At 40.6% G+C, this 16,097-nt stretch overlaps 1 protein-coding gene across 2 annotated transcripts in view; it reads left to right on the plus strand.

Annotated features, from left to right (window-relative positions):
- Positions 1–2,404: 2,404 nt before the first annotated feature.
- Positions 2,405–16,097, plus strand: part of flrt1a (fibronectin leucine rich transmembrane protein 1a) — a 61,542-nt gene continuing 47,849 nt past the window's right edge. Inside the window, exon 1 of one of the 2 annotated variants that reach the window (XM_034098444.2) lies at positions 2,405–2,726. The gene's annotated coding sequence lies outside the window, so the exon portion shown is untranslated. The remainder of the gene's footprint in view (positions 2,727–16,097) is intronic. The other variant, XM_034098443.2, reaches the window with a different exon arrangement.

The raw sequence follows: 16,097 nt of genomic DNA on the forward strand, positions 1-16,097 counted from the left end.
ATGCATGCAGACTAGGCAGCCAAATAAATGAAGCAGAGTCCATAATGCTCAGCTCACCTTACGATTGCACAGCAGCGGTTAAAATCAACAGTCAGCCTGCAGAGCCCCTGAATTGTCTGGACCTGCCAGCATGACAGTGATTGGACTATCGATGACTTGCCTGCACAAAATGTCAGGTAGCTTTTCTCACAGCCGATGTAGTATATATCTAGTAGCACTGGAGCGTGAACATCTAACTAAACTAACAGTCTGCCAGGGGCATGTACTTTTTATAAACACACACAAACAAGCCTTCTCACCCACCAACCAAAACATAAAAAGTTGTTACATTTTAATGAAGATTTTGGCAGCCGAAAGGGATAGTTCAGATGTTTTGAAGTTGTATGAGATCCATATTTGGTGTTTTACCTAGAAGAGGTGGCGATCACGGAAACTAAGCAGTGTATGGCTGAGTACGGGCGGCAGCAGCAATTCCGACTATTGAAGCCTTGATTACTTTATTAACTTCGAAAGACACCAGACCTCTTTGCCAAAAACATGTATTTTACTTCGCAAACCAAAGGGGTTGCTGGTATGCCTGAATAATTACGTTTGTTGAGTTAATGTGTGTCTTTGGTGTTTTTAAAGCGTTAGTTAGAATTCGCCAAGGTCACACAAAACGCCAACCAACTAACGGATCGAGCCAGCGTTTGACAAACACAGTTATTCTACCTTGTACTCGTCTACGTCTGGATGTGTTCACTTAGGTGCTGACTGACAGCAAGGTAAAGCATTGAAGTGTTAAACTAAACACGATTCCTTTGGGCTGCTAAAATACATTTTGCCGCCGCTGTGTCCGCTTCATTACATTGCTTTGCTCCTGTGCCTCAACTCTGTTCGTCCAAAATGAGGGACGTGGAGGTGGAGACCACAGAGAGTACACAGACAGGGATAAGTACCTTAAACAACCCCATTTCATAACTACATTTTTTAATAAAAAGGTATAATTAAAAGGGGTTATTAAACTGCATCCTAGACTTCAAGTCATTTCAACGATCTGGCAAACCATTTTCTCAAACAGGTTATTTTATGCCTCCTTGACTTTCTGTGGAACTTCATCTCTCAGTGAGGAGAGCCAGGCACTCCAAAGTCCCTTGTGCTCTTTGTTCAAAGGGCTATGGTTATCATCATTTCCCAGGCTATAGCACTCTCAGATGTTACAGTAATTGTTTCGCTGAGAAAACACATGCATCAATCCGAAGCTTACAAGATAACATTAAATGCAACGCAAGCACAGGAGAATCATTTGAGTATAGTTGCATTTTTCATGTTTCAAGGTCCTACTGAATCATTGATGTTATATGCTGACGCTCTGCATTGTAATTATAGGAGACACTGATCTTTGCTTACATTTCTGTCTTTTATGTATACAAACGGTTGAAGTCGTGGCAGACCTGCACACACACCAGAATATTCGTGGAGAGCTCTTAAGCAAACTATTATTGTTTTTGATGCACAACTGAAATGTAAGCAGCTGGTTTAATCTCGGCGATGAGTTTCACAACACGGCCCAGGTCCCCATCCCACAGCGAGCCGGGGTCCACATCCACTCTGGGGACCCGAGCAGCAGATGTCTGACCAATTTGTGGACCACTTTGCAAACACTCGCTGTCAAAGCTCGGGCTAACAGTGCCTTGATTAGGCGGAATCATAACCTGCCCAACATGCTGCGCAGATCAGAGTGGAGGTCTGATTAAAAACCATCACTAAAAACATCCATCAGTCTGACAGAGAGGGAGTGAGACGGAGACGAGCAAGAGCCAAAACCATTCCCAAAATGCAAGTGAGACTCCCAGTGATATTATTTATTCACAAGGATTGATTTCTAGACACTGCAGGTAGAGATAGATAGATAGATGGATACATAGATAGATGGATATATAGGTAGATGGATAGATGGATACATATGGATGACTTTACATTTGCAGCATTATCAATGATCTGTGCGGCTTTTTATGCACAAGTTCACACTTCAGTTGGAACACAGGAAGCAGCTGAAAGAGAGACAGAGAGACTTGGGAAGATATGCACCGTGTCTCACTGTTATTCAAAGGACATATACATTAGAGGAAAGGCTTTCACAAATGTGCAGCCTCCTCCTCCCTCTGCTTTAATCCTCTCCATCCTTTACGCCTCAGTCTCTTCTTCTCCAGCCTCAGCCGGCACATTACATTGAGCTTTTTCTCCCTCTTTCCCCCCAGAAAATAAAGCAGCATCTCGGGGCTAATTTATTCAGTGCAAATAGCGGATATAGTTGAGAGCCAGCAGATTTTTTTGTATCAGAGGTGCATGGATGAGCGGGCACGGACCGGTCCGGTGACTAATTGTCATAATAAGGCGCGCAAGTTCGCCAGCGACTCGGGCACGTTTTTTATTTATTTCTCCGTATTACCATGTAGCAGTGCCGCAGCGGGGAGATAATCGGGCGGAGGGAGCAGTTACAGAGAGAGGGAGAGAGAAAGGAGCACATGATCACACAGGCTATCCAGTCACTGATCAACTGGAGCATTCATAATTGCGCTGGCGACAACATATGGGAATACAACAAGGCGAGATTGTGGTCACACCTGCTTCGGAGGACACCGGAGGACCCGTGCGGGGGGAAAAGGGCGGCCAGAATCTGAGGGACTTTGCATCAAACACAGCCGAGAGAAAGCGTGGCATCCGAACGAAGCTTCATCCGGTAGGTGAGCTTTGATTGATGTGCACCGACTGCCAATATGCCGTTCATCATCGGATCTGTCCAAAATATATAATAATAATGATGATCACCCGATTGATTACGATGGCACCAACAAGTATTTGACTCGTATTGGTTGAGGCTCGGTGCAAGAGATAATCAGGTCTGTGATTGAAACAATGCAATCGCCTCTTGATTGAGGAATCGTGTTTTATTGAATAACTGGCATACAGCTGCACATATAGGCAGTGGTTTCTGGATCCAGGGCCCAGTTTGGACATAAATCCAAAAAAAGGAGAAGAGACAATAATTAGGCTACATTCATCTACAATAGGCCAGTGAGGGGTATGAAAGATAGAAAGCAGCATATTGAAGCAGCAAAATGTAAGTTTCCTATTGTGACATTTTATATTTGTACTTTGTATTTAATGTCTGGATTAATTACAATTATTGAAGAGACAATCTAAGCAGTGATTTCATTGAACATTCTGTATGTACTGAAATACTCTATAGACCAATATTCTGGTTTAGGTGAGGACTGTAAAGTTGGTGAGTTCTTCTGTATAACCGGAACGTGCACACACACCCCACCCCCACTGCCGGGTTCCCATTGAGTTATCTGACTTGTGGACAGAATGACTGCATATATTACTCCTGCAGCAGTGCCTCCTACCATGAATGCCCATTAAATTGCTATTAACTTGGTAAAACAGTTGAATGTAATAATGCCGCAGGCTGAAATCAAGACAACGTGCAGTAAATCTAAACATGTAACATATAAATGTTGTGCTTCAGAGCATCAGCCATGGGAAGTGCTCATGTGTGTCCACATAGAATGCTTAATCTGAATTTAAATGAAAAACGTGTCCTATTTTAACAGTTTTGCAGCATCTTGTTATGTGTGCAAACAAAGCAATGTTCCATCAATATAATCAATAGCTCTTTCATTCCCAAATTTCACACATAAGTGTCTGATTATGACGTCCAACATTTCCAATGCAACTCATTTAATAATCCTTTTTGCTGGGGATCAGGATGAAGGTAGATGTGTCTTGAGAAACCTCAGAGGGGCACTTCACAGAAGCAAAACATAAGACTGATTATGAATCATAAGAATAAGGAACTGCAGAGACTTGAGACATGCCTGCTGCAATAACTTGATCTAACCTGTGCACATGGTACGCGGGCGATAGACAAACAGATGGCATCTCCAGAGGAATTCATCTTGTGAAAGTTGGAAGAGATATTCTTGGATGGACTGCCCTCTGACTCGCTGGCACAGAGCCGCGGGTCTGGCAGCAATGATGGCATTCACGTTGAATGGCCTCGCTGATTGCATTGCTCACTTTTAGGACCTGACCGTACCTTTTAAAACGAAAGTAAAAATCACTGTAGTTGCATTGTAACTGATGCTGCTGCTGCAGAGGGTTGCTGACTTCATTTGCAGGGCTTCATCATCTATCAATACATGTGCAGAAATTGTGATTTGCAATTGGTGGTCTATCTCAGGCACAATGCAGCCTCTTCAAGTTGTATTAGGCAATAATACAGTTATTGAAGAGGCCTGAGCAATAATTCAAAATGGTATTATATGTATTGTGCTGAAATCGTATATCCAGATATCTTTATACTATAGAGATAATGTTAAAAACACAAAAAAGAAAGCAATTTACTAATTTCTTAGAAAATCTGAATTGCCACTCAGTTCAATGCAATGAACATAAAGTGCATATTTGGAAATATTTTTTCAATATTTCTCTGTAATTTCACTTGAAATTGTCCTGTAATTTTACACTAAAGTTTTTAGTCTAATGAGAAACATTATGAGAAAATTGGAAAATATTGAATTCACACTGACTGGAGTACATATTATATAGGTTTTAGCAGTATTTCCGAAAATGTATTTTGTGCTGTATATCGTTATTGAGATATCAAATGACCTATAGCATGGAAGATTATACGCCATATAATCCAGCACGATCATTAAATAGTGTGGTTTTCTTATCCATTTGTTTGTAGTCCCATCAGGCACAATTAAGTGCAAGGTATTCGTGATGTAAGGGTCTTTGTGTGGCTTGGCTGCGTGTTATTTGCTAATTTGAAGTTATGCGTAGATACTGCGAGACCCCATTCGAGCATGGGGGTATGGATTTATCTGGAGAAAGCACATGGCGGTCTTGTTGGATTTGTGATGTGTTGCTGTTGTTCACAGTGACTGCACTACCGCTGTCTTTTTAATTACTTAAATTCCATCAGGAGAGACTTATTTCTGAGGCAACGAATATGTATTGACATGTGCACAAGGTGATTGCGATTTGGCCCCATCATACAATATATTTTAAGTGGGAGGTGAAGCTGTAAGTAGAATAGGAAACCCCCCATTAAGTCTACACTGATGGTGATCTACCGTTATGAAATGAAGACAATGATGAAGATCTGACGAGAAGTGGTTGAGCTCAACCTGGGCCTTGGATATGATGCAATATCAGCTTTTAATGACAGCTGATGGGAGAATATAGAAGAATAGATATAACAGAAGAGACACGATTGGATATTGGAGATCATGGCTAAATGTAATTGGTTACAGCTGATTAGATGCAGCTGTAGTATAAGAGGGAGAAAAGAGAATGAATGAATGCATTGAACTAGGCTTCATTCGATCAAAGGAAAAAAACAGATGGGTTAAAGAAAATTGTCAGATTTAATAATGTATTTGGTAAGCAGCTATGTAATAGGTGGCATAATATATAGGCAGCCATTCATTATTGTGTCTTTGGATAATGGCCACCTCGCTGTGACTGTAGCAGATCAGAGACTCATGTTGTTGCTGCCAGTGGTAATCCAGTCTCGAATCATTAGGGCTACTTGCAATTGGCTGTTAAAGCAAGTTAACATTAAAACATGCATCAAAGATTTAACAGACAGACACAAATGAAATGATCCCTACTGGCTTTGTTTCACCTTTTTCCTTCTTGTTACACAACTGATTCAGATAGCACTGATGACCAAGCTAGCTGCCCTCAGCTGCAGCACTTTTTGCTCATACAGGAAATATGTGAACTCTCTGTCCATAAAACATAACGGCGTACCCATTATATTCATGACAGCACAGTCATTATAGGACCGACAGCCTTCCCGCTACCCGTTGTTGCCATTACAGCTGAAAAATGGATGGTTTGCAGTGTCTGTGGTGGGCAGTCAGTGGAAACCTGTCAGAACAGACTGGAGGTGGACTGAGAAGCAGGAAAAATAAATAAAGTTCAGATTGATTTGGATGGAAAGCACCAGTGTTAACTCATTGCAATATAATGCTGGGCGACTGTGAGTGTGTGTGTCTTTATGATGAGTCACTCTGGGCCCCTGTTCGCTAGCTTCCTATAGCTTATCAGGGTGTCATATTTAGTTTGGTGTGTGTGTTGCTAACAAGCAAAGGCAGTAAAGTGCCAAGCTCTAATGTATTTGGATCAGCGGTTCTGTAGAGAATTTGGTTAGCGCATCTGCTATAGATGCGCATCATAATCCACACAACAGCGCCGCCACATCGCTAACTATGTTTTCTTTTTCTCCCGTGTTGCAGTACCACTCTCTGCCTGTAGGGTTACTAATGCGTTGGCGCTGTATTACCAAAACACAAATAACGCTCTGATATTGACGGATGTTTAATTTAAATATCTGGCTCTTTCTTGACTTAATCCAAGAGGAATTGGGGCAGGAATGCAGGACATGTGTCTTTGGGACGACCATTTACTGTATATAAAAAGACAACCCGAGACAACTCGCCTCTTTTTATCTTTTCAAATTTGCTCATCCATTAAAAAATGTAACTTGGTGACGCCTGGAGAGAAAAATCTGTATCTTTCTTATCCTATGTTTTGAAGAAATATTAGTTTTAACTGATACAACAAAGCTGAGACACAAGAATACTAATTTTACCCAGTAACACAATGCAACACAAATGAGCAAGTATTCAAAGAAAAGAACAAATGCTCTTATATATGCATAGTCTTTTACGCAATAGAAGACAGTTTCAACCTTTTAAGAGATTGAATTCTTGCAAAATGCCTGTGGCAATGCTCCACATTTTATTAAGTTATTTGTCATCTTTTAACTGCTCTTTGCATCCAACTGTTTTTGTTGTCTAAAAAAAAAAGAAGCCGTTCTTGAGCTTCTTGCAGGAGCAGGGACGAACACAGTCCCTCTCTTCTCCAGGGAGAGCACTAGAGGAAACAGAAAATGAAAGAAAGGAATTGGAAGGAATGTCTTTTTGGAACCAGCGAGGTCTTTTCTTGGGTGTTTATGCCCTTGCCACAGGCCTGCGCTGAGCTGGACAGCCTCTTTCTTTGGCCACGTCCACAAAATAATTAGTTACATTACATGTGCAGGGTAAACAGCACGATGAAGCACTGCTGACAAAACTGAGGCTCATTCTCGCAGCGTTAGTCAGCTGGCTGGGAGACAGGAAAAGGGGGCAGCTTGTGACAGGATGTGTCTCTCTACCACCAGCTAATGAAGCATCTCTGTAGCCCAGTCTTAGCTCACTAATCCAGCTCTCTCTGTTTCATGCAGTGAATCCTTCCATTCCGATGATAAATACATATTGATTTATATGTAAATGCTGGTATTGCATCATCTTCCTTGTGAGACTTTTTGAGCAGCCATTAGTGTATTTCATTTGAGAAAAGTTGGTAACACTGTCTTTTGTGGATTTATCCAGACATTTATTGTAAACTTCCTGCCATCCTGTGCAGCAGACGCCTGAGTTTTACGAGTGCTATTTCTTTGGCAGAGCGGGAATGGCGATATCAGCACATGCGCTCCAAAACCCTAACCCTTCCAAGGCAAATAAAACACTAGTGGACACGAATACTGTTCCAATTGTATTCTAATTGATGTTGATAGCTGTAATGCTGTTTGCAAATCAGAATGAAATATGATATACAAATGAATCAATACCAATCAACAGAAAAGGAGTACATTTTCAACAGACATTGTGGTCATTTTGGATATAATTCATAGGCGGTTTAGTAAAATAAAAATGTAAACATGTTTTCTATACCAGCTTCAATTCGGCATGTAATTTAGAGGCCACTAAAATACATATTTTCAGGTGCTTTGATGCATGAAATGGACATGCAAACATATCACTTTATATGTCATATCCAAGTATCATAATGTTAATTAATGAATTCAAGCACTGAAAGCATGCAAATAAACCATAATGACCATAAGCATGACATACACAGTGCAAGGTACATTACACAGTGCAAAGTGTTTAATAGTGCTGATACGCTTATGAGTCACACTCAAAGAGACAGGTTATGTCTTTTTGAGTCAACCGTCACATATTGTACGTGCACAACTGAGAGAAAAACACAGTCACTCTTAATTTCAACAGACCAACATGGATGTTCATAAACATTATCTTTATTTTATTATCAGTACGATGTCACTGTGAAGAGCAGTAAATACCAAAGCATGTCAACATAATAACCCCCCTACTCTAAACATGACTTGACTCCAATTTCGTCCGGCTCACATCAGGCTTCCATGGAAAAGTAGCTCGCCAAAATATGAGTGATGGCAGGGCATAGATCAGTGAGTCCCAACCTCTAGTTAGAGAGCATGGAAAGATTGTGAAGTGGCTCGAAAACACATAATGTTTTCATTTAGCAATATATGCAAAAATGTACACCAAGCTTTGCAGAGGTGTTGATGCAGTTCAATTGGAATTCATGAATAGATATTGAAGTAGTTCGCTGTGGGTTTAACTTTATTGTCAATGCACATTGTACAAGTACTCAGACAACGAAGTGCAGTTAGCATCTCTATAAAGTGCAGTAGAAGCAGTAGTGCAGTGTCATGTAGTATCATATAAGTTTAAATATGATACAAGTAACGCAAAAGTATGTACATTCTGAACAGTATAGTAGTCCTATAGTATAGAAAGTGTATAAACACTATAAACAGTAATATAGAAATGTAATACACTAAAAAGCTGGTATAAATTAATGAAACCGTACAATATAGAATCTATCAGTGGTGAAAAGTCACTAAGTACATTTACTCAAGTATTCTACTTGAGTACTATTTACACATAATTGTAGGATGCGACTTCTAATCGTTACGTTTTTAGAAGCAAATATTGTCCTTTTTACTCATGATATGCTTTTGTAATATCATGCAGCGCTTTACTACTACCCAGTGTTTTCTCAACATTGACAATTTACAACATTCAAATGTATATGTTAATTAGTTGGGTGGGTAGAAGGGGGTATCATGCACCCCCTGAAATATACTTTTGATCAGCTTTTCTAGATTGAAAAAATTGTGTAGAAAACGATTAGCTATGTTAAAAAGTTGAAAAATTGTCCCACGTATATATTTTTACCCAAATTAGTGTTTATTTACCCTAAAAATCGAGTTTCACTCTTTTTACACCTTTCACTATATCTCAGCCATTATTGCAGATAACTGAACAAATAAGGTATCCAGATCCATATCTTTAGGGTCAAGGAACACAATACAACTATTCTTAAAGTGATCACATGTGTCTGTGGCATGCTATTATGCCAATTAGTGCAGCCATTACAAGAAAATAGCATTTTAGTCTTGTACCAAGAAGGGTGTATTTTGCACCGACACAGAAATATACTTATAATCAGTGTTTGCGAAGTGGAAAAAGTATGTAGAAAATGATGAGCTATGTTAAAATGTTGTCTGGATGTCCCACATGTATTTTTTATGCAAATTAGTGTCACCATTACCAAAAACTGAATTTTCACACTTTTCACTCTATCTCAGCCAATATTGCAGATAAATGAACAAATAATGTGTCCAGACCCATGTTTTGAGGGTCAAAGATCACAATAATACCATTCCCAAAGTGATCACATGTATCTGTGGCATGCTATGCAAATTAAGAGATGCCAATATTGCAGTACAGTAAGTGAACACATAAGGTGTCTAGACAGATGTTGTGTATTTAACCAATATTTATTTGTTTTGTACTAGCCTACAGCAAGGGTCAAACATCATAATATAAGTATTGATGTGACTACTCTTTCCCATTCCAGATAAGCAGTCAAGGTTTGGCTCTCCACTATCTGATTAATACTCAATCATCGTTTTCAATGCTATCATCAGAGTCAAATTCCACTTCCTCTTCCTCCTCGTCTTCCTGTTCACGCTCTGTCGTGTCCAGGAGATCAACCAGGGAGGTTGGTAGGACAGGACCACAGGACCACACCGGTCTCAACACTCCATCAGTCCTCATCCATCCCTGCTCCTCTTCATAGGGGTTTGGTTTTTCTAAAATGGATTCATCAGCTCGCTTGTACAGGGCGACGCGATGGTTCACACGTTGGACGTGCGGCTTCAGAGCATCATAGCATGGAGGAAGGCGAGCCAGGTCAACCTTAGACTTGGCAGTGAGTTTATCGTCCTGCCCCACCATTTTGCGCAGCAACTTGGCATGGACTACGTCCACTGAAGACTCACGACTCTCTCCATATAACAGACAGGTGAATTGCTCCAACAGCTTCAGCACCTCAGGCTTGACATTCCAGTTGTCACCGAGTTGACTGAACGCCCTGTGAAACTTTGGGTTCTTCTCCTGCTTTTTCAAGGGCCCCACCTTCCCCTTCCCTTTAAAGGCACTGTTGCAGTCTTCTCCGCTGAACACATGGAATCCAAGAAGTGTGGCACAGTAGTCTTCTCCCAGGGATTTTGCGAGCTCAGAGAGGTTGAGAAGTTGTCTATGTTTCCCTGACCCCGTATCCAGGTATATAGTCAGCCTGATGGCATGAGCGTGGTAAAGAAGAATCACAAAGATATCTGTGTCAGGTGTTCAGACTACAGCATTCTTGTACCCAAGGGCAGCAGCATGATGAAGGTAGAGTACCACCCTTGTATCAGTCTCTTCCTGGTTGCTGTAGATTGTGGGGAGCTCACTTACCTCAACCTGATACACAATGGGACATTGCACTTTGATCAATAATGAGATCAGACACTAGACTAGACACAAATCACAGATAATCACTTAGAGTATAATTAAACCATCAATCACTTTTAATATGGGCTTTCAATTTACCTTGCCATTTGAGGAGAGAAGTTGATGGGCTCTCCCTTCCACGACCAGCACTGCCATTACTGTTCTTTCCAGCCTTGAAGCTGCCTGTTGATCACTCCATACTCATAGCAGGAGCTGGCAGAGTTGCTTTTTGTTGTCATCATTTGTGAGAAACATCTTGAAGTCATATGGCTTCCTGGTTGCTGGTCCAGCCAAAATGATCTTCTCTGAACTGCCACGTCTCAAGCTCTCCTGTGCTTTGATAGATCCTGGATGGTAACTGTCAGTCGAGAACAAAAAGTGTTTTTTGGCCACCATCTGATCAAGCACTTGTAGGCATATCTCCCCACAGATTGGGGGAAGGTTGGTGAGGACATGGAGCAGAGCCATGCCATCCTGAATGAACAGGGCGTCCTTAGGGTATGGCAGATCCTTTGGGGTGGTGTCCGCCAGAATGTAAAGAAAGGGTCCAATCATAACCACATGACGGACAAATGTATCTGGCCAATACCAGATGATGGGTAGGGCTTTCATACAGACACCAAGATCAAATGTATTCAGGACCCACCTATGATCCACCTGATCAGTGGCTAGCTCAGAACGCTTCAGTAGCTCACGAACAACTGTATTGTCAGTGATCGGTTGATGGATGGGCGTGAAGTAGTCCACTGTTGATTTTCTGAGTGGAGGAGTACCAGTTGCAGAGGTGAAGTCCCCTAGTCCAGGCACAGGCTGCTGTCCATTGCTTCCGATGTACCTGATAAAGAGCCAGATGTAGTACACTTGCATCTCAGTTGCATTAGGGCTGTCCCGAATACCATTTTTCGGGCTCCGGATATTCGGTAGTAATCAGCAGCGAATATTCGGTGCGGAAAGATTATTATTATTTTTTTTTAAATAACATTTTTTTTTTACAAAAAAATGTCATAACACGCTCCGAGACACCTGACAACATGCTGTTAAGCAGAAGTGCAGAAAGAGCATACTATTACGATTTATATTTATTTATTGTCTCAGTACATACATACATACATACATACATACATACATACATTAAAACTAAATGTGTCCTCTGCATTTAACCGAGCCGCAGTGCAGCGCCTGGGGACCAAATCTGGTTCCAAATTACGTTTTACAACCTGAAGATACAAAACACATATTTATGTTATAACAACAATGCTTTTAATAACATAGCCGTAACAGTAGGCCTAACAGTGTAATACTTGTTACCGATACAGTAAACAGTATTTAAATAAATGAAGAAAGAAAAATAAATGAACGAACAGTATGCCAATAATTGCCTTAGTCCCAGATGTTCCCACATTGCTCCTATTATTTTCACTATTCGGATCAAATTGAAAAACTAATATAAAAAAACAATTCGCTTGCTTGCTTGCAACTATTTTCCAAGCAAAGTAAGTGCACGATTTTATCATGTGTAACGTTACTGTTTAAACGGCAGATAAAGCAGCTTCATCATGGCAACTTGACAACAGCTAAGCTAAGCTAAGCTAGGCTAGTACTTACAGCATCCGGTGACTTTTCAGAGTTGTTGTGCCACCGTGGTAGGCCAGTTTCTTGTCGCATATTTGGCACACTGCCTTCTTCTTACCATCGTCCAATTTAAAATGGTCCCACACAGCTGAAGTCTTCGGCATTTTGTGTTCAGGTGTGTGAAACGAGGTGAAGCGAGGTGAAGCGTGCCGTTTGCGTTCGTGACTGTGAGTGAACGCGATGTCAGGAGCACAGGCTGAGATTGTATATATTTCCGCATTTTAACAGTGCAATTCAAAAGTATAAATATAGTATAAGAATATGGAAATTCGCCTTTATTGATAGCATACATTTAGGAAAAAATTTTAAAAAACGAATATCCGAATAATGAAATTAAAACCCGAATAGTTGACCAACGAACGAATATTCGAATAGTCGAATATTCGGGTACAGCCCTAAGTTGCATAGACTGTGTCATTCTCTGCTGGCGGTGTGAATGATGAGCCATCATTAAACTTTGTGTCGATGACGGGTAGCATTCGGACCTTGTTGCTCTCAAACCCAGGCTTGACCACCTGGACCATGATTCCCCCGGCACTGTTGACAATGTTGCTGCCGTGCACACTGGGCGTGGTTTTATTCAAATTGTCCCACTCACAGTGGAATACCATGTTTCCCTCTCCTATCACAATTGCGGGTGTCCGATAGGATGAGACTTTGTCCAGGACCTTTGCCAGGGCAGTTTCCAACTCCAAACCAAATCCGTAGCTCTCAGAGTGGCCAAGCCTGTGTAATATTGTGGTGAGCTGCTTGCTTCTGAACAAGTGCCTGACAGTCACTCAGAGTATAATGTGTTTTGGTAACTTCCATTCTCCCTCTGACACTGCACGGCACAGTTCTTGCCCAATGGAGAATACCAGGCGCTTCATCTTTTCATTCGTCTCCATGTCTTCCTTGCCAGCCATAACCATGCTGAGAAACCAGACGAGGTCTGTGGGTAGGAGGTTTTCAGGAGTGAGCTCCATGTCGTCAGCTGTTGGCAGCCACTGTAGGTCTTTGGACTCTCTAAAAGCCTGCAGAATATTCTGGCGGAGTAGGAGAGCAACGTTTTTGTACTTGTCTGTGGTTCTGAGAGTGTAAGCTCGTGCAACGGCATTCGATACCGTGAATTTCAAGCTGTTTCATTTCAAACCTTTATTTATACAGATAAATCCCATTGAGATCATTGATCTCTTTTTCAAGGGAGACCTGCTCAAGTAGTTCCACATGAAACATAAAAACATAAATAGAACAAAAGGACATCATCCAGCATCATTTACATAATTATCCACATAAACAGGTACCAATAGCTTCCGATTGAGTAGCATCCAACCGAGCTTTAAAAACATTTAGTGGCACGAGATTGTTCAGTTTCCATTTAATTTGCAGACTATTCCAAGACAGAGGAGCTGCGCATCTAAAAGCTGTCTACCCATTCAATTTAAGCTGTACACTAGCCAGAAAGAAATGGCATCAGCATTGTCGTGGTCAACTCTCGTAAACTGGATATGCTCCTAGATTGGATCTTTCTGTAGCCGTTTCAGGAGTTTCTCTAAGCGATAATTTGTGTTCTCGTACCCATTCAATTTCAGCTCTTCCACATACAGCAAGCGCAAGGAAGATAGCTGTAGGACCTCAATTTGCTGGACTACATGAGTTCCAATGTGTTCCAGTACTGAAACAAATTCCTATTCATAGGAGGCTGACATGAAAGCTTGGTTGGTATCCTTAGCTCTTGCTTTAAGAATACTGCTGCGCTCATAATTGGCTAATGCTGTGCGGAAAGATTTAAAGCATGACTGATGGTGTTTAGCCTCACAAGCAAAGAGGTCTTTGCCCTTCACTTGTCTTTGAAGTCAAACTAGACCCATTTTCTCAGCCCGTGATTCTATTTGCTCCCATGCATTTTCTTTGTTCTTATAAGATGGGAAGTATTCAGGTCTCTCAGTTTTACGATGACCATCTTTGATCTAAACTTTGTCACAACTAACTAATTTTAGTTCGGTTTTTTTTTGGTGTGAACGCAACTTTTCAGAACTATATCGGAACTATTGTGGGAAAAGTAGCCAAAAGCAGCCATCATGTTCCACAGTTTAACCTGTTAAGCCCTGGGCCTATTTTTCAGGCCTCAGGCTCGAAAATGACATGCCCAGAATGAATGATTATATCTTCACAACTAAAAGGGGTATATGAATAATATTTTGTATCAAAGCAATGATACAATAATTAAATCTATCACTATACGATATATTTAAAAAAATGAATGCCATTTTAGTTTTTTGTTACTTTGTTCTGAAAGCTGAACCTGCTGCTCCTCACAGAGAGAAGAGGGAAGAGGCTGTGTGAATTACTTTACATTGTGGATAAGGGTGGATAGCCCCCATTGTTCTGTGTGTCAAAATGAAAGACAGCCCACACATGCAACATGATTCTAGTTGAGTTAGCTACTTACCTTGTTTGTTTGAAGGTTGAATGTGTGTGTGTAGTCAAGTTAGCTACTTGTTTGTTTTTGGCGGGAAAAAATGTTACTGCCGGAGCTGTATGCCACAGATACATGTGATCACTTTGGGAATAGTATTATTGTGATCTTTGACCCTCAAAACATGGGTCTAGACACATTATTTGTTCATGTATCTGCAATATTGGCTGAGATAGAGTGAAAAGTGTGAAAATTCAGTTTTTGGTAATGGTGACACTAATTTGCATAACAAATACATGTGGGACATCCAGACAACATTTTAACATAGCTCATCATTTTCTACATACTTTTCCCACTTCGCAAACACTGATTATAAGTATATTTCTGTGTCGGTGCAAAATACATCGTTCTTGGTACAAGACTAAAATGCTATTTTCTTGAAATGGCGGCACTAATTAGCATAATAGCATGCCACAGACACATGTGATCACTTTAAGAATAGTTGTATTGTGTTCCTTGACCCTCAAAACATGGATCTGGATACATTATTTGTTCAGTTATCTGCAATAATGGCTGAGATATAGTGAAAGGTGTAAAAAGAGTGAAACTCGATTTTTAGGATAAATAAACACTAATTTGGGAAAAAAATATATACGTGGGACAATTTTTCAACTTTTTAACATAGCTAATCGTTTTCTACACAATTTTTACAATAGAAAAGCTGATTAAAAGTATATTTCAGGGGGTGCATGATACCCCCTTCTACCCACTCATTAACATGATTAATATTCATTAGCATGATTCATATTCATTAGCATGATTAATATTCTATAATAATACAACACTGGGAACATATCCATTCTGCGCACTGATTACTGATTTGATACAAGAAACAACAGAAAATAGTAGCAGTACTTTATTTCTGAGACACGAAATTACATAAATTAAAAAAAACAATAATGTGTGTGTAGTGGCCTTTCCTGGTATTGGCTCGATGAAATACTAGAATGAATAAATCATTAACCTCTTGAGAGCAGTTAAAGGCTGATGCCAATTAGCTCTAAATGGCTATAATTGGCCTGATGAATTGGCCTACCACGAGTAAATAAGTAAAGGAAGTTGTGATGTTCAGGCTCACATTGTGAAAGTGAATCACACATATGAGTAGAAAGAGTAGACAGGAACTGCCCCCCCCTCTCTGCTGTGCTCGGGCTGTGTGTGCTGTGCATATCTCTCCCTGATTACATCAGCTGTGGCGCTGATATAACCATTTACTGTGGTTCCAGGCTAAAGAAACACAGCTTCCTGCATTCATTTGTCTTTCTGACTATTTTGAATGTCTGCCATTTCGAAAATAA

Source organism: Pseudochaenichthys georgianus, chromosome 14 (assembly GCF_902827115.2).
Source record: "Pseudochaenichthys georgianus chromosome 14, fPseGeo1.2, whole genome shotgun sequence".
In the NCBI taxonomy this organism is placed as follows: Eukaryota; Metazoa; Chordata; class Actinopteri; order Perciformes; family Channichthyidae; genus Pseudochaenichthys; species Pseudochaenichthys georgianus.